Below are 19238 nucleotides of genomic sequence, written 5' to 3'. Positions count from 1 at the left end.
AGCACCACTGTCCCCAGCTATTGGTTGAGATGGGATTGTGTGAACTATTTGTCCAGGCTGGCCTTGAACCATGATCCTCCTGATCTCAGCCTCCTTAGTAGCCAGGATTACAAGTGTGAACCACTGGCACCTGGCTCTGGGGGATTTTATCATGCATGGGTGTTGAATTCTGTGAAGTACTTTTACTGTATAGATTAATATGATCTTATGGTTTTTCTTCTCTAGCTTGTTGATATGATCAGTTACATTGATTGATTTCCAATGTTGAACCAGCCTTGCATCTCAGAAATTTGGCCATAGTATATAATTCTTTTTATACATTACTTTATTCTATTTGCTAGTATTTTATTAAGGATTTTTACATATATACATGAGTGACATTGGTCTTTAATTTTCTTCTTGGACGATCATACTGTGACTTCATATCAGGATAATGCTAGCCTCATAAAAGGAATTGGTAAGTATTTCCTCTCCTAGCAGAGATTGTATAGATTTGATTTTATCCCCTTTTCATCCTTTTGTTGTCTGCATGTTCAGAAGTAATATTTCTTATGTCATTCCTGGTATTAGTAATCTGTGACCTCTTTCTTTTATTCTTTGTCTGGCTTGCTAGAGCTTTGCCAGTTTTATTGATTTTTTTAGAGAATCAATTTTTTGTTTCAGTGGTTTTCCCTATAGCTTTATGTTTTTGTCTTCATTGATTTCTGCTGTTATATTTTTTTAGTTTCTTCCTCTCTTGCTTTAAACTTTTTTGCTCTTCTTTAAGTTCTTGAAGTAGCACTTATAGCATTGATTTAAGACTTTAATTCTTTTCTAACATATTCATTTAGTGCTATAAATTTCCCTCATCTCTGCTTTAACTGTGTACCTCAAATATTGCTATTATATATCTTATAATGTAAAATGCATCTTCATTTTTATTCAGTTCAACTTTTTTTTAACTTGAAACTCTTTCTTTGACCTATGTTTTATTTAGGAATATATTGTTTAGTTTAAAAATGGAAACTTCCCTGTTACCTTTCCATTACTGATTTCTTTTATTCTTTGTGGCCAGAGAACATCCCTTATATGACTTCAAGTCTTATAATTTTTCGAGGTTTGTTTTGTGGTCTAGCCAAAATTAGTATATGTTCCATGAACATTTGAAAAGAATGCGTGTTCTGCTATAATTAGAGTGTAGAGTGTTCAATAAATATTAATGAGACCCTGTTGGTTGGTGTGGGTGCTCTCTCTCTCTTTCTTGTTCTTTCTTCTTAGTCAGTCTAGCTAAAGCTATGTCAACATGTTGATCTTTCTGCAGAACCAACTTTTGATTTTGCTAAATAACATGAGGGGATGAGGTTAGACATGGGAATAATGAACCAAAAGCTGAGTTTTTGGGCCAGCCCCATAAGCATATTCTTTCCTTCAGGTCAGTTTCACAGTCATATTCCTCATACTTGCTTATTTCTGGTTTTAACTAAACAAGTAAATAAATTGAGGGTTTTCATTTAGCTCTGATCATTGTGCTCTCAGGAACTCAAGTTAGAGCCTACCAATTGTCTATAAGCACCTGCAAGGGAAAACCAGTTATTACTTCTCAGTGTCCTCCCTGAAAAAGCCCAATTTATTATCTACTAGGATTGGTTGATAACATGGAAATCCATGCTGACTGAATAAGCACAGGGGCAATCATGCCACCCTATCTCTCAGACTTGTTGCACAAATCTCAAAAGTTTAGGTACTGTGGTGAAGTGCAGAATAAATGCCTCCTCCACCCCCAAACAACAGCACTGATGTATGATGATGGTCTAAGTGGGCTTTGGAGCTCGAGGCTGTTGGAGTCTGTCTTGTGGTCAACACATTTGAAGGAAAGGCAGAAGACAGCACACTACCACACATGGCCACAGTGTTGGAGCAGACACTGACTCTGAATTCATTCAAGTAGAAAGACGTCAGAAGGTTTTGGTTTTTCCATTTCAAACCAGGAACCCAGCAGAATGCTATATTTAAATATCAAACACTGCTAATCATTTTAGCAATACTGTTAGTTTCAATAAAATTACTTTCTTCTTGTAGCTAATTGCTTGAACATGTGCAGACCGATATACTCTTTGTAGACATTGATGCTCTCCTCTTTTTATAACTTTATTTCATTTTCTGTTCATTTCTGGTGTTGACTCAAAGGGCCTTTATCACCCAGAGCTGATAATCTGTGCTTTATGGCCTGCTGGTGTGATGTGAGCAGTGGAAGCAGCGTGCAATAATACACACATATAAATATTTGAACAGGAAAAAGAAAGTCCGTCTGATGTAGGCCAAGAAAGAAATGCACTTAAACAAATAATGCCACTAGAGGGACCTTGACTCTGAACTATGGATAGGCAAGGTCAGACTCTGAAGGGCATACTGTCGTTGGGTTCTGAAGCCTTTATAGGTGGGTACATATGCCATGGCTAGATTCAAAGAGCAGGTTACTCCAAGCCCCACACCACACGTTACTCAGCTGGGGTCTACTCTGGCAGGCTTATGACGTCATTGTTGGGGCTTTCGTATTTGGTCAGGATTTCTAAAATAATTCCTTTTGAGAAGAATAAATTTGCTCTTGCAGGGAGTTAAAGACCTGAGAGGTTTTAATTAGTTTACCCGGCCTTTGCATTTGGTCACCAAACGTTATTGCAGAGTTCAAAGAACATGTTGCTGTATATCTCCCTATCCCATTTTGGGGGTGGGGGCTTCCCCCCCTTTTTGGCACGTCCTGTGAATAGTTGAAAATGAGGGCAAAATGACATTCGACTTAGAAAGTAGGAACACCAGGAAGCAAAACTGGAGGCAAACAGAGCAGCTAATTTCACCAGGCATAGCTGGTGCTGTCCGTGGTTGTCCCTGACAGCACGGGCGACTCGGAACCACCTGTGTTTGCTCACTAGCTTTCCCCAATCTGCGAGAAAATGGCCCAGGCCAGTCACATGGCAGCCAGATAGGCCAGGCACCATGGGAATACAAAAGCCTGAGCTTTTAGCAGAGTTAATCATTAATGCGCCTTTTCTTTGTCCCATTCAGGAGTGCTGACAGGGCTTTGATAGCCTGTATTTGCCCTGGGCCGGCTGCAGTCAGAGCCAGGTACTAATGAGCCCATTGGCTCCAGGCTCCCTCACACAGCACAGCACTGGTAGAGTCCAATGGGGCCTGGATTCTGCCCTTCCACCTGAATCCTGCCTGCCCCCTGTACTACCTCCCTTGGTCCCATCGCTCCCCGTTCTGGGCCTGAATCTGATTGAACACCCACCCGCCTGGAATCCTGCCTCATCTCAGCAAAGCAAGACTAGGAAATCTATGGTTTAGACAGCTAACCAGCCTCCTTCCCCCTGCATCATCTCTCCCTAGCCACAAAGAAAATAAAAAATTATATTGAAACTTGTTCTTGTTTTATTGAATGTGGACCAAAGATGGGTCTTTTGCTGTAACAGCAATGGGATGTTTCTTCCCAAAACTTATCTTGAAGAGTTCCCCATGAGTATATTCTGATATTTCCATTGTAGCAACTACAATGCCTGATGGCATTCCTTTTAATGGAAAATGCCACCTTAGTCTTAACAGTAAATAGCTCATGTGTCAACATGACAGGAGTTAGGAAAAACACGAACCACGTGAAAACCTGCATTTAATTTTGTTCTATACCACTGCCACTCTCCCAGACCCAATATCTCCAAACAAACCCTCACACTTTTTGCTTCTGCTCTACCAGTCTGAAAATGCACTACCAAGATATGTGTGCACTGGCTCTCAAGGTACAAAACACAGATGCCTCATTGTCCTTCAGGAGTAGTTGAAATAAGCAAATAGAGGCCATCTTTGAAATTGGTCCCCTAACAGAGCAGGGATTTTAAAGTTTGGGTCTATTAAAGTACAGAGCTTCTTTCTGGGGACTGAGCACATGAAAAGTCACGGATGGCTGTTGATCATGAAAGATGTCACACTGATAGTGTTGCTCTATCATCTACTCCTACAACTCGCTTTTGGCCTGACTTAAAATACTTTTAAAGAATTTATGCAGTTGATCTTGACAACATCAAGGGCATATTTGGATGATGGCAAATTTTATTGCTGTCTTTTCTTTAAGCAGATGAAGTGAAAGTTGACTACTTGCTCCCTCATCTTGAAACCAAGGCAACTGACAGATAGCAGAACCCTGGGAGGATTCAATTGTGTAGCCAGTGTTTCTGTTGAAGTCAGTGATAATTCTAATCAGAAGATTTCGGTCCCTGCTCTCTGACAAGGAAGAATCCAAGCAGAACATTTGGGTGTAGTAAGGGAAATAATGGAGTTTTATTATAGCAAAGGGAGAAGAGCAGGTGTGGTTTTTGTTAGGTGGAATGAATGAAGAAAAAAAGGAAAGAATTTTATTTTACATCATTTTTATATCATCCTTATCTTGGAAGTGGGGAGAAAATCCTCATCACCCAATCCTTTGGGCCAGGGGGAGGATCTGGATGGACTCATGCATACACCTATGCTACTTCTCAGGTATCCTAAATCCATGTGGGAAGAAATTTCACTCTAATTTAACAAAAGATTTGCAATTGAAATGGAGATCTCTGGGCTCAGTGAGGATGGGTCAGAGAGGGGCCCAGGAGGGGTGATCTAAATCAGGCTGTGTGGTTTTTTAAAGTTCTGAACTTTCCCTAATGTCTAGCCTGACTTAGTTCTTGGTAGGCTTGCTGCTTGCCATTGCTTGTCACTTCCTGTGTCATGCAGACTAGTTTCGTTCTTAAGGAAATTGTTCATCCTCTCTCAAGTTTATTGGGCACTTACAGATGGAGACAATAGGGCCTGTCATTAAGAAGCGATTCAGAAGATAAGACATTTGCCACCAATAGTACAACACAAGAAGAAAATGTGTACAGCATTTAACTACTGTGTGAAGAAATGCCTATGTGCTTACATCCAGAGAGAGCTTTGCCCAGTGCTAAAAACTCTCCAGACAGAGGAAAAGCTGGTGGTGATTCAGAATGCCTGGATGTTAGCATGTGGAAAGCATCCAATTCAAATAATCTTATCAGTTTTAAGGTAATTAGCAGCCCTGAAGCATCAGCTTTTACTCTTAAAATGTCCTTTATGTAGGCAGCATGAACAAATTCCACAGGGATAACTTTTGTCTCCCATTTCACCACAGATTCGTCTGTGTGAACGTATGCAAGGTTTTCATATGTAAAGTTAGAGCTGATGCTACCATAAAAAAAGTTCATCTTAGTTCCTCTACCACATTTTATTCGTGTAGAATACAACCTTCGGTTTTGAAAATAGGCAAAGCTATTGTCTCCTTGTACATTTAATCAAATCTACTTCAATATGCCCAAAAGAAGGAGACAAGATAGAAAATTATTTTGTTATATTTGAGGCAAAATTATCTGAATCATTCATTGAAGTAGAAATGAAATGGCTGTTTGGGGCATAATATGTGATGAAATGATAATGAGGTCTGGATACCAATTTATATTGACCTTCTATAATTATTAAAGTAGATTTGGAATGATGGAAGGGGTAAATTCGACTATGATAAACTGTATGAACCTTTGTAAATGTCTCAATGTACCCCCAGTACAATAATAATATAATAAAAAAAGAAAATAAATTTAAAAATAAGTGAAATACAATAAAGTACATTCCATACAGAAAGAAGAATAGATGTGTGTTGTGTATGGTCTCATTTTCTGGAAGGAAGACAGGTGTCTTAGTTTAGTATACCACAAACACAGCCTTTAAGTCAAGCACCAGTTGTTTACATGGAAGGTGGTCCAGGCAGCATGCCAAGGGAGAGAAGAGAGACTGGGAAGAGAGAACATCCACTGAGGGGTATGCTAATGACCAGGCTACCACAGCATGTGGCTGGAGCTCAACTCACAGGAAACCCAATGAGACACTAAGCAGACCCCCACCCCTCCAGGATTGTACTTAGGGAAAGGCAGAAACTTTCATTACTTTCCCATTCATGGATGGTGTCTCCTAGATGAGTATATTAGCTCTTCAGCACTCTGACCACCCCACCACTGGGAAACAGCACTCCTCTGTTCAGAGACCACCCTTGGGCAGAGGAAATGATAGATACGTAAAGGGACTGCATGCAAGTGACTTCTGGTGGGCCACGGGGACAGGCAAGGCATCTACATCAGCAGCCACCACAGACTTCACTGATGAAGGAGGCAGGGTGAAGAGCAAGGAAGATAGCACTTGGGGCAGATTGAGGTCAACACAGCTTATTAGCAGAGCCCTAGTTATGGAAGCCTTTAGAATTAAAGGAAAAAGATGCTGCTTTGATCAACCATAGTTCTTTCTGGTTCCTCCTGTTTGCAATATAGGCTTCCCTAGCATGAAGGGACAGGTCTACCCAGAGGCTGGCAGGTGCCCAATGGTGTCCTTAAAATCATAAGAAAGACCCAACATGAATGATTATTTTTTTAAAAATCATAAAGTCATCATTGACTCAGAGAGGTTCCAGTACAAAGGAACTGCATTGCTGCATGTGTCAGTGACTTCTCATTGGCACGCAGCTCTCCAATAGCCCAGGAGCTTGATGGGGTTGGCTAGGGTCCTACTGGAAGTGAAGAACCAGGCGGTGGAGAAAATGTACTTAATTTTCTCATGTTGGTAACATGTACAAAGTTCCCATCCTCAAAGCCCCTTTGTACAAAGTCATTTTTATACATTCCATTGAGCTAATCCATCTCCCTCACAGCTATCCAAGCCTCGATCAGTGGTTCTCAAAATGTGGTCCCCGGATCAGCAATGTCAACATCATCTAGGAACTCAATCAGAAGAGCAAGTCCTCAGGCCCTACCTACATCTATTTGTTCAGAAACTCAACAAATAGGGCCCTCTGAGAGATCTTGAAAACTGCTAAAGTGTAAGTACCTTTAGTAGGCTGGGGACCCTGCTGTGAGAAGCTCTGCCCCTACCTTCTGTGCCTCATTCATTCTCAGTTTTATTTATTTTTTCTTACCACAGTTTTAAATGATATTAGTTTTACAAGTTAACATCTTTCCAGAATAGGAAGGAGAATCTTTTTTTGATTTGTACAGTACACATTTCAATTTTTTTTTTAATTATGAAAATAAGAAGTCCATACATCAGGGAAATACAGAAGACCCAAATATTTGGGATACTCCATGCCCAACTCTCACAAGGTGAAATAGAAATGGCAATTCTCTCTGTCTCTCAGGTTTGTGCCCTGTCTGAACCAATCCTGAACACAAAAGAAGACCAGAATCAAGCAAAGAGTGGCAGTGGTATAGCAAAGAAGTCAAGTGAATTCAGTGTGTGCTCAGCACAGTCAGGAAAGAGGCAACATGGAAGGCACAGGCATCTGAGCTGCCCACTGTGTGCACAAGCCACATCTAAAGCACAATGCAAAAGGATGTGATTTTCTGGTCAGGCTTGTGTACTTCAGGAGATGCAAACATCTCTCCCCTAGGCTTCAGGAAGGTGTCTTCGACCACACAACAAGTGCAAACCTGATGTTCCTCCTGGTGTCCAAGTTCAGGTGAGTAGTCAGTTATCAGGGTTGACTCGAAGGCTACGCTGGCATGTAGACCCACTGAAAACAGTGATGTCCCTCTCCAGTGTGACTCCCTTCCTGTAAGATTTGTGAGTTGTGGCAGGCTGGGTTTTGTTGGAAGTGAATGCTGTGGTAGACACTAGCAGGAATTTTGTTAGGGAGAAGGTGGGTCCACCTATGAGAGGGAAGGGAAGGAAGCAGCCTGGGCAGAGGAGACCTACAAAAGGCCTTAGCTGACATTGTAGGGAATTCTGGAGCTGGGTTGGTTTCCACTTGGGATGAGGAGGTCAGGCTTTTATACCTCACTGTTGATCAGGCACTATTCTTCAGAAGCTGGGATATAAGCCTTCCCACTCTGAAAGGGAGCCCTTAGGACCTATCCGGTATCCAGCATGGTGGACTTGCCATGTCTGTTAACTTTGAGACTGTCACACACAGAAGAGGACCTGAAGAATTCTCATTTCACTTATGATCTTGGATAGACTATTAGAAAACCATTTCACTTTCTATTCTTATTGCAAAATTCAAAAATCAACTAAATAGATTTCACTTCCTTAGTTTGTAAAAAGCACAAAGAACTCATGCTTCTATGCTTTTTGTTATTACTTTCCTCATAAGAAGACTTATTTTTTCTAGGGACACCAATTTTCTCCTCTAACAGTCAAGTGAGGGATAATCTCTCATCCTTACCCTGGTTTGTACTGAATGATATTTCCAATAAAATACACATGTTATGGGTAATTTCATTCCACATCCAGATTTAAAAGTTTATTCATGATGGATTTGAGCAGCATTTGTCAACCATTGAGGACCTTTCTGATTAACCTAAAATCATTAACTCATTTATAACAACACCAGATTGATAACAGCACAGGTCTTCATCAACATGTAAAAGGAAAGCTGTCATACAATGGAATAACATTCCATGATGAAAAATGACTACATTTTCAATTTGTGCAGCAACATAAATGTACCTCAAAATGTAATGCTAAGTGAAAGAAACTAGACTCAAAAGAATACATGCTATATGTTTCCATTAATATAAAGTTCTAAAATAGGAAAAACTAATCTATGTTGGTAACTTGAAGAACAGTGGAAGACTCAGAAAGCACAAGTAGGTAGAGTTGGAAGGAGCAGAAAAGAACTTTTTTTTTTAATTTTTCTTTTTTTATTATTCATATGTGCATACAATGCTTGAGTCATTTCTCCCCCCTGCCCCCACCCCCTCCCTTACCACCCACCCCACCCCCTCTCTCTCCCCCCCTCACCGCCTTGCTACCCTGCAGAAACTATTTTGCCCTTATCTCTAATTTTGTTGAAGAGAGAGTATAAGCAATAATAGGAAGGAACAAGGGTTTTTGCTAGTTGAGATAAGGATAGCTATACAGGGCGTTGACTCACATTAATTTCCTATGCTTGTGTGTTACCTTCTAGGTTAATTCTTTTTGATCGAGCCTTTTCTCTAGTTCCTGGTCCCCTTCTCCTATTGGCCTCAATTGTTTTTTAAGGTATCTGCTTTAGTTTCTCTGTGTTGAGGGCAACAAATGCTAGCTAATTTTTTAGGAGTCTTACCTATCTTCATATCTCCCTTGTGTGCACTCGCTTTTATCTTGTGATCAAAGTTCAGTCCCCTGTTGTGTTTGCCCTTGATCTAATGTCCACATATGAGGGAAAACATACGATTTTTGGTCTTTTGGGCCAGGCTAACCTCACTCAGAATGATGTTCTCCAATTCCATCCATTTACCAGCAAATGATAACATTTCGTTCTTCTTCATGGCTGCATAAAATTCCATTGTGTAAAGACACCACATTTTCTTGATTCATTCGTCAGTAGTGGGACATCTTGGCTGTTTCCATAATTTGGCTATTGTGGATAGTGCTGCAATAAACATGGGTGTGCAAGTGCCTCTGGAGTAACCTGTGTCACAGTCTTTTGGGTATATCCCCACGAGTGGTATTGCTGGATTGAATGGTAGATCAATGATTAGCTTTTTAAGTAGCCTCCAAATTTGTTTTCCAGAGTGGTTGTACTAATTTACATTCCCACCAACAGTGTAAAAGGGTTCCTTTTTCCCCGCATCCTCGCCAACACCTGGTGTTGTTGGTGTTGCTGATGATGGCTATTCTAACAGGGGTGAGGTGGAATCTTAATGTGGTTTTAATTTGCATTTCCTTTATTGCTAGAGATGGTGAGCATTTTTTCATGTGTTTTTTGGCCATTTGAATTTCTTCTTTTGAGAAATTTCTGTTTAGTTCACTTGCCCATTTCTCTATTGGTTCATTAGTTTTAGGAGAATTTAGTTTTTTAAGTTCCCTATATATTCTGGTTATCAGTCCTTTGTCTGATGTATAGCTGGCAAATATATTCTCCCACTCTGTGGTTGTTCTCTTCAGTTTAGAGACCATTTCTTTTGATGAGCAAAAGTTTTTAGTTTTATGAAGTCCCATTTATCTATGCTGACTCTTAGTTGCTGTGCGGCTGGGGTTTCGTTGAGAAAGTTCTTACCTATACCTACTAACTCCAGAGTAGTTCCTACTCTTTCCTGTATCAACTTTAGAGTTTGTGGTCTGATATTAAGATCCTTTATTCATTTTGAATTAATCTTGGTATAGGGTGATATACATGGATCTAGTTTCAGTTTTTTGCAGACTGATAACCAGTTTTCCCAGCAGTTTTTGTTGAAGAAGCAGCTTTTTCTCCATCATATATTTTTAGCGCCTTTGTCAAAGACAAGTTGGTTATAGTTGTGTGGCTTCATATCTGGGTCCTCTATTCTGTTCCACTGGTCTTCATGTCTGTTTTTGTGCCAGTACCATGCTCTTTTTATTGTTATTGCTTTGTAATATAGTTTGAAGTCAGATATCGTGATACCTCCAGCATTGTTCTTTTGACTGAGTATTGCCTTGGCTATTCGTGGCCTCTTGTGTTTCCATATAAATTTAACGGTAGATTTTTCAATCTCTTTAATGAATGTCATTGGAATTTTGATGGGAATTGCATTAAACCTCTAGATTATTTTTGGAAGTATAGACGTATAGACATTTTTACTATGTTGATTCTACCAATCCATGAGCATGGGAGATCTCTCCACTTTCTATAATCTTCCTCAATCTCAGAAAAGAACTTTCTTGAGTGATAAAAATGTTCTACTTTGAAGGTACTTGTGTGATATGGACGTTAACATTTCTCAAAACTCAGCAAGTGGTAAACATAAGGTTAGTGCATTTAGCTGTATGTAAATTTTACCTGACAACTGCAAACAAATATTGAACTTAAAATAAACAGCATGCTGAAGTGGTTTAGGGGTGACCTACTTAGATGTGTCAAACTTTTTTTTCGTGTGGTGCTGAGGATTGAACCCAGGGCCTTGAGTTTGCTAGACAAGTGTTCTATCACTGAGCTACATCCCCAGACCTGAACTTTTTTTAAATAAAAATTCATTTTGGTGATAATGGTGTTTGAATACAGGGCTTGGTGCTTGCTAGGTAGATTCTCTACTGCATGAGTTATGCCTACAGATCTTTTTGCTCTGGCATCTTGGAGATAGTGTCTCACCTTTTGCCCAGGCTGGCCTGGACCACAATCTTCCTATTTTACACTTCCCACAGTACCTGGGATGACAGGAGCATGCCACCACATCCAGCTTTTTTCCATTGAGATGGGGGTCTTAACAAACTTTTAGCCCAGGCTGGCCTGAAACCACAATCTTCCCAATCTCAGCCTCCCACATAGCTTGGGATAATAGGCATGAAACACCACACCAGCTATTGGTTGAGATAGGGTCTTAAAAACTTTTTATCTGGGCTGGTCCTGAACCATGATCCTCCTAATATCAGCCTCTCAAGGTGCTAAGATTATGGGCATGAGCGATCTGCACCTGGCTAAGATGTGCCTAATTTTTAAATGCATCAAAAATGATGGTAATAGGTAGAGAGACGTATGAGAAAGTATGTAGAGGGATATGTTCATGATTACAGAACTGGGGTTGTGGACTTATGGGTGTTTACTAATAACTTTTCTTTGTGTTCAATATTTTTCATAATATAATGCTGGAGGAAAACCATTAAAAGAAAGTTCACCCTTTTTCAAATTTTAAACTACCCTTCTGCCTTGGTGATAACAACCCTTGAACTGTCATGATCCAAAGACTTCTCTTCCCCTAGGGTTCTTTGAAGACTTTTAATGATCAATGGGAGAATTTTATGACTACTTTGGAAACATATAATAAAATGAGAGTTTGGTTTGCACCAGAATCAAAGTTTGCATCTGTTTGGAATGTGGCAGATTACTTCTATACCTAGTCATTGCTAGACCCAGTAAAACAGTGAGCTTTGCCCCTAAACTATGGACACAGAGTGGTCATCTTTCTATCTCCGGTGATGAGATGACTTCTTGGAGAAAATGAACAATCTTCATTGTTCTGAATGGACAATCAAAAAACTAGTTCATTTTGAAGCCTGGGCTTTAATTAGTAGCCTAAAATTTCTCACTCTGCCACCCCATTTGTATGTTACTTCTTTGTCCCGTTCTATAAGATGGTGGCATGAATAATTGCCCCATGCCAGTCCCACAGGGACCATGGAGTAGAAACCAGAAGCAAAGCAATGAGAGGAACAAAGGAACCTGAGCCTGGTATCACAGAAGTGGTGCTTCCTGATTGGTTGCCAGAATGCAGTAAGAGTAGCATCCAACAGACACTGGTCATGGCAATGGTTGTAGGGAAAGGTCATTATAAGGAATGCCTTAAACACAGATTTATATAGGGAAGGCAAGCAGGGGAGATAAACTAACAACCTCACTGTCCTTGGAAAGCTCAATGGGGGAACAGTGTAGATATGGATAGAAAAAATATATTGACCCATATTATTTAGTATTGCTAATATTTACAAGCTCTTATTGGTGTCAAGCACTCCTCTACAAACAGTGCGTTCAATTCTTAATGCTAACAGAAACTATGAAATAGGTGTGATGGCCACTCCCCAAGGAACCCAAGTCTCTTAGAGATAAGAGCATCATGTAGCCATCATGAAAGTTGTGTGGTGATCTAACTCAAATGAGCACTCATGGCCACTCCACTCATTAGTTCCATGTGCATCTCTGAGTATCAGCTCCTCTTCTGGATGGTGATGACTGCTGAATGGGGGTGCCAAGAAGATTCAATGAAATAAGTCACAAATGTGATGATGTTTTGGAAGATGAAAATCCCTATTGCAATTGCTCACCTTGTCTGATCTAGAGAAGAGAGGCTACTCTTTCACGGGGTAATGGTATCCCTGGCATGGCCCAGTGGAAGTGCCTCTTGCCAAAGAATATACTAGATGGAGTAGAGCTATAGCCTCCCACACTCATTGGCATGAGTAATGACCTTACAAGCAGATGGTGCTTGGTAATGAATTGCTGAGAGGGTCTAGAGACACACCTGCTGCAAGTAGAGCCGCCTCCCCTTCCCCCACCAACCCAAGCTTGTTTCCTTGCCATACTTCCCCTCAGCTGCAGGAAGCTCCAATTACGATGCTCTCCAACCTTGTTCATCTTCAGAGCCGAGTCACAATGACATGCTTGGGTGATCTGATGGGCACCTCACCCTCCTGGCTGCAGCAGCTGCTTTTCCCATGTGGCCTCTTTGTCCTCATTTAACACGTGGGTGGTGTGAGTAGGGATGAGGAACAGCAGGGGCCCTGTGAGGCACACCTGCCTCAAGTCTTGTTTACAGAGCTCCTTGTCCCCACCTCTATAGGGACTCAGAGTTCTCAGTGTGCTCAGCAGATGTTTTGCCAATGCTGTTCTCATAGGCAAAGCTTTCTTTTTCCTCTTTGTCTCTATCAAGGACCCCCAAACAGCTGTCAGCTACACCCCTTGCTTCTAAGAACACACTTCCTCTGCAAATAACAGCTTTAATCTGGAGCTGCCCTCAGATATGCTTGCCTCCCACCACACTCTCTCCCCAACTTCTTCCCTTTCCAGCAGTTTCCCCAGGAGAATACTAGAGAAAGGAAAGCTGAAGATGACTTTTGGTAGTGACAAAGTTTTGCAGCCTCCCTCAATGCAGTGGTGATCACTGACCTCTACTCAGTGATCCTAGTGCCTGAAAGGGTCAACCTTGCCATTAAAGGAAATGGAGAGAAACTCTAGGAAATTCAAGCCATCCCCTGTAGCCTGGACTAACTCATTTTAACATCTTTGTCCAATCCCCATCCAGTCTTTTCTATCCATGGAAACTCTGCCTGTCTCCAAAGTCTTGGTATGAATGTGTTTCCTCTGGAAGCAGACAGGTCAGTAGAGCCAAAGGACACAAACAGTGAGTGTTCCAGAAAAGGAGGAATGGCAAGAAGCTAAGAAGGTACACCGAGATGATGGTGAGAGAACCTGAGCCATTCACTTCATGATTTGCTCAGTTTGTTACATTATTCACAAAACAGCTGCTGACCTCCTGCTCTATCAAACCTTCTCCATTTCCTCCTTGATGTCCTTGTGACTGTGATTGGGTGATCTGATGGGCATCTCACCCTCTGGGCACCAGCAACTGCCTTTCCCATATGGACTTTTTGTCCTCCTCTAACACTGGGTGGTATGAGGAAAGACCAGAGCAATATGAGCTTCATAGGGTACAATGCTTCATATCTGTTTACAGAACTCCATATCCACACATCTACAGAGACTTGGGGTCCCCTGCATGTTCGTGAAGGCTACTCCTCCATTCCTTCCTTCCAATCTTTGCTTTTCTCCATTGCTCTCCTTCACACTGACATTGTATCTTGATACTCCCTGCCTAGGGTCCATCAGCCCAAGAATCTAGGGTGCAGGCCCACTCATTCCTGGCTATGAGTTTGGACTTGACAGCTTACTCAAGATGACTAACTCAATCATAGGCAAGCCTTCTTCCACTTGCATGGATGCCATCATTTGCCATTTTGCAACTGGCATTTTGGGAAAAATATAGACAAGACCACAGTATTTTCAACACAGGAAAAGCAACTCCAAGTTTATGCTGCACAAGTGGGGTAGTAATATTGTTGCTTCCAGATACAATAGTCAGTACCCTTTACCTAGTGAAGCATTGGACACCGAATCAGAACACATGGGCTTGAATCTAGCTTTGCCAGTGTGTCTAAGTAAAGTGATTGGCTTTTTCTCTTTAGCTCAAATATAACACGCATGGTCATAAGTCACCATAAAGCCCACCCATGCATCATGGTCAATCTTTACAACAAGTTGGGAAGTAGATGTCTGGTTCAGGTGTGGAAACCAGATACACAAATGGGAGAGCAGAGGAATGGAGTATTAGGGCTCTGATGTGTTCCAAGGGAACACATTTCCTGTAGTCACAGCCCCAGGAGAGCTCTGACTTTATTCTCACTAACAAAAACCACCTATAGTCAGCTCCAGGCACTTGACTCCAAGCTGTCATCTTCACCATCAAGGGTAACCTGAGGCTCATGCTTATGCGCGGCTTTGTGCTGTCATCTCAGATCCAGTTCTTCTCCTGCCCCCACCCTTCCTTCCTTTCCACACATTCAGCTGGTACACTGTGCCCTGCTTTTCCGTGGCTCCTCTCCATCATGGCCCTGTTCCCCACTCCAACTCTGCTGCTTCAGGAAGCAATTCTGGTTTGACAATGTCTGTGGTGGCTTGTGCTGTGTCAGCTTGGTTTACCTAAGAATGATGTTCCCCAGAATTCTCTCCCCTGGATGATTCTGGGTTCCAGTTGGCAGCCCAAGCTTTGGGCTGCAGAAGCAAAGCAGGGACCATTGCTCTGTAAAGGTTGTTAAGAGTGCAGGCCACAAGGAAGGACAGGTACAGAATTGTCCTTTAGGTTCTGTTTCTCCTCCTCCTCTGCTCTGTGTCCAATTCATCCTCTGGAGTCTCAACACAGCTATCAACTGCACAGAAGAAGCAGCTTTTATTTTCATTTCCTTTTAAAAAATTTTTGGTGTACCAGGTGTTGAACTCAGAGCCTCAATGCATGGGAGGCAGGTGCTGTACCACTTGAGCCATGCCACGAGCTCTTTTTGTGTTGATTGTTTTTTGAGATAGGGTCTCACATTGTGCCTGGACCAGCATGCACCTTGATCCTCCTATTTGTGTTTCCTGGCATAGCTGAGGAATGACAGGGGCCTACTACTGTACCCAGCCACTGATTGGGATGGAGTCTCACGGATTTTTGTCCTAGTTGGCCTTGAATTATGATCCTCCCAATCTTAGCATCCTGACTAGCTAGGATTTACAGGACAGAGTCACCATGCCTGACCAGAAGCAGCTTTTCATAGATCTTTCCATGAATTCTGTTGTGGTCTCCCTTCCCCAGCACGTGGTAGTTTTCTTGTCAGATCCACTGATGGTGACACTTCTCTGATCTTCCTTCCAAATGACCCCATTCCAAATCTTCCCTCCTCTAGCTGCTGCCGCATAGCATTCACTCTCACCCTGCTTCCTATCCAGTGCAGCATCCTTGAGGTGCCCTTACCTCAGGTTTCCCAGACCAGAAACAGGGAAGAAGTGAGCAACATTACGGAAGGCCATGGGCACAAGGTGATTTTACTCTGCTGCTTATTTTTATACCAGAAATCTTCACTTTGAGTTGCTTATCACTATTTTTTTTTTAATGCAGGAGTGCTTTCACAAGGCCAGTAGAGATATTCCTTAGCATGTTATTTTCTAAAACCTTTGGGAAGATTAACCACAACAAAGCCAAACTGATGGCTAAAGTCAAACTTGGTAAATCCCAGCTGAGGGTCATGACTTCTGCCATCCATCAGGAGTCTTCATATATGTCTTGAGATTTGCAAAATTCAAAAATAGTAATTATCATAAATTCATTACAAGTGATGAGAGATTGGGAAAAGAGATGGTCAATGGGAGAGGAAAACAGAAGAGATGGAAACATGAATAATCAACAAGACACCTTTCCTGGGAGAAGGAGAAGGGTTGGGGAGAAGAGAGGTGGGGCTACTCTCTTGAACTGCTGCTAGAAGCTACACCCAGGTCTGGGGGCCAGCGTGCAAACCTGTTGTGGTTATAAAAATTGTGTGTCAGGTAACAGATGGGCTCCAACACTCCTGGTGACGATGACGTTACCTGGTACACTGGGAAGGGCAAGGGCTGAGGGGCCTTGAGGAGCAGTGATCAGCAAACAGGAAGGAATTAAAATGTCTCCTACTAGCAGTGAAGATAAGCCTTTTATAGGGGGCAGGCTGAGCAAGATTTTTTTTTTAAAGTTTGCTCCAGAAGAACAAAGAAGTCGTTCTTTTCCTTAGCTGTGGAGTGGGGTGGGGGCAGAGGAGTGAGGAACTCTCTCCCTACTCAGGAGACTAAAGTGCCTTTGAAATTCTTATTGAATGTAACAACCAATGTTTGCCTTATATCTGCTTGGTGTGACAGCTGGGGAGACAGGGACACCCCAGTGAAGCATTGTGTGGCTCCCAGGATAGACCTGGATATTTCTCCATCACAGTGCAGCCTGAGCAATGTTGAGAGCATAGAGGTCCTGGCTTCATGAAGCCTGAGACATAACAAAGCTCTGAGCAAAGAGGAAGGAAGGAAGCATGAAAGTATTTCCAGCTGAGGGGATGACACCAGCAGAGGCACAGAACAAGTATGGTTTGTCTAGCCCTAGAGGAGAGCAGAGAGAGGTAAGAGCAATTTAGATGGCAGGAGTTGATGGTAAGGGCTTACAGATCCCAAGGAATCGTCAGGGCACTGGGCTAGGCTTTCTCCAGACACTGTCCCCATAATTTACATGGCCAGGTTTGTGTTAGAGACTGCTTGACTCTGAAACAGTCCTGCTTAATTGTACACAATAAACTCTATGACCCTTCTCTGTAATTTGGGAAGCAGTGGTTCACTCACAAAGGTGAATTGAGCTTCTCTCTCTTCAGGGTCCTTCCAAGCAGAGGTGCTGGGGACTCAAACGGCTGGGGGTGGGGGTGGAAGTTTCTAGATCTAAAGTAACAAAAATGTTGGCATGATTCAGAGTTCTTGTATGAGCTAAAGATTGTCTGAGGACTTAGTTTGGGTGGAAAGGTAGGAGCTTTCACATATGGATGGCTTTAAAATATCTCAAGAGAGTATTTGGGGATTGGGACCTTGAACCTGCTCTATCACATGGGCTGCAGTCTAGTGCTTAGTGACTACACATGACTAGTGGCTTCCATCCTGGACAGGTGAAAACTTTCCATCTTCACAGAACGTCCTGTAGACAGCACTGCCCTAGGAGGAGTATTTTAAATTACAAGCAATACTAAACAAACAAGTATCTGAAATCTGAAACTATCTGCTTTTTGGTTTTCAATAAGCAGAAATATAGGAATAGAGACCCTAGAAATGTTTTGTTAGTTACAGAGCCTCTTTTGATTGGCTGTTTTCACCCCAAGTGTTCAATCTCCTTTTCTTACCTGGGTCCCACATGCCTGTGATGGTTTGCACGTGCACATGCAGACACACAACAGAATTGTGTTCTAGTTCATGTTGCCACCTACTCAGAGCTAAACCATCTCCATTAAACAAGCACAAAACCCTCCTTATCTCCAGTGAGAAGACGTAATCCCAACTCTAATTAGAATGTCGTGCCTACTCCTCCAAGGCAGCACATGGTGTAGTCTGTGCTCATGATTCTTCTGTGGACTCTCTGGGCATTGTCTTTTCTGATCCTAGTGAGCCTCAGTTTGTGAATGCATGTAGGACACAAAAATGGTTAAAAATAACCCTTGAAAAAACTCTGAATTTCCCTGAAAGACATTTTAGTGTTGTAGTTCAGGATGGGGAATCCATTCTGGTCACTCTTCCAGCATAGGGAAAATGGCTGCTTCTTCACACAAGCAGCTGTTGAAACATTCATCTGGCGTTTCAGTTCTCTTTTGCCCAAAAAACAACTATCTTAATTGTTGGCACCACAAGATTTTTAGGCTAAAAGAAACAGAGGGGTGGGGGGACTAAACCACACCAGCAGCAGAGTTTACCAGTTTATCTGTCCTCAGTACACAGGTGGCCCAGTCAAGAAAGATTGAAGAAACGTTCTCTGTCTCTGTATCTCTGTCTGTCTGTCTGTCTGTCTCTTTCTCTCTCTCTCTGTATCTCTGTCTTTCTCTCTCTCACTCACTCTCTCTCTCTCTCTCTGTATACAACTCTACTCACAGTCTCAAAATAACACATTCTCCAGGTATCTGAAGGTAAAAGTGCCACCAACCCAAGTGAGCATTGCAAGCAAGAATGAAGTGTTTTGAGCTGCGCATTCTAGAGCCAGGCACTGATCTGGGAATCCTTGGGTGAGAATCCCTGACTATGCTGAGGGAACATTTCCTTTTCCTGACAGTTTGAGGGAAAGCAGCAATCCAGGGAGAGATGATGGAGGTCGGAAATGTTTCTGCACTGACTTGTCACATCTGGAGGATCTCATCAGAAATGGATCCACTTAGCTGAAGAAGAAAAGTTTAAAAAATTTAAAAAGCAGCATTGTCTTAACACCCACACTTAATATGAAAATGAAGTATCAATGTCCAATAAAGTATTTTCTTATTTCTATCCAGATGGTTACTGTCTAGACCATCTAGTGAGGATAGCTCAAGGGTTTCATGACTTCCTTTTGATCTCACTTTTCTACCTGTGTTTTAGTGGCCAGAAAACTTTTGCTTAGATTTTGGTTTTCTTTTGCAATGCTAGAGATGGAACCCAAGGCCTCTACCACTGAATTACACCCCAGAGTCTT

The 19238-nt window shown here is 42.0% G+C and overlaps 1 long non-coding RNA gene across 2 annotated transcripts in view; it reads left to right on the top strand.

The window, feature by feature from the left end:
- Nucleotides 1-19238, top strand: part of LOC141423345 (uncharacterized) — a 67596-nt gene that overhangs the window by 28903 nt on the left and 19455 nt on the right. For both annotated transcript variants that reach the window (XR_012448139.1, XR_012448140.1), the window contains 2 exons: nt 6716-6883; nt 7199-7519. This is a non-coding gene — a long non-coding RNA (uncharacterized lncRNA). The remainder of the gene's footprint in view (nt 1-6715; nt 6884-7198; nt 7520-19238) is intronic.

Source organism: Castor canadensis, chromosome 5 (assembly GCF_047511655.1).
Source record: "Castor canadensis chromosome 5, mCasCan1.hap1v2, whole genome shotgun sequence".
NCBI classification, from domain to species: domain Eukaryota; kingdom Metazoa; phylum Chordata; class Mammalia; order Rodentia; family Castoridae; genus Castor; species Castor canadensis.
The sequence above is the reverse complement of the archived record's forward strand: the minus strand, read 5'-3'. Positions and strand labels throughout refer to the sequence as shown.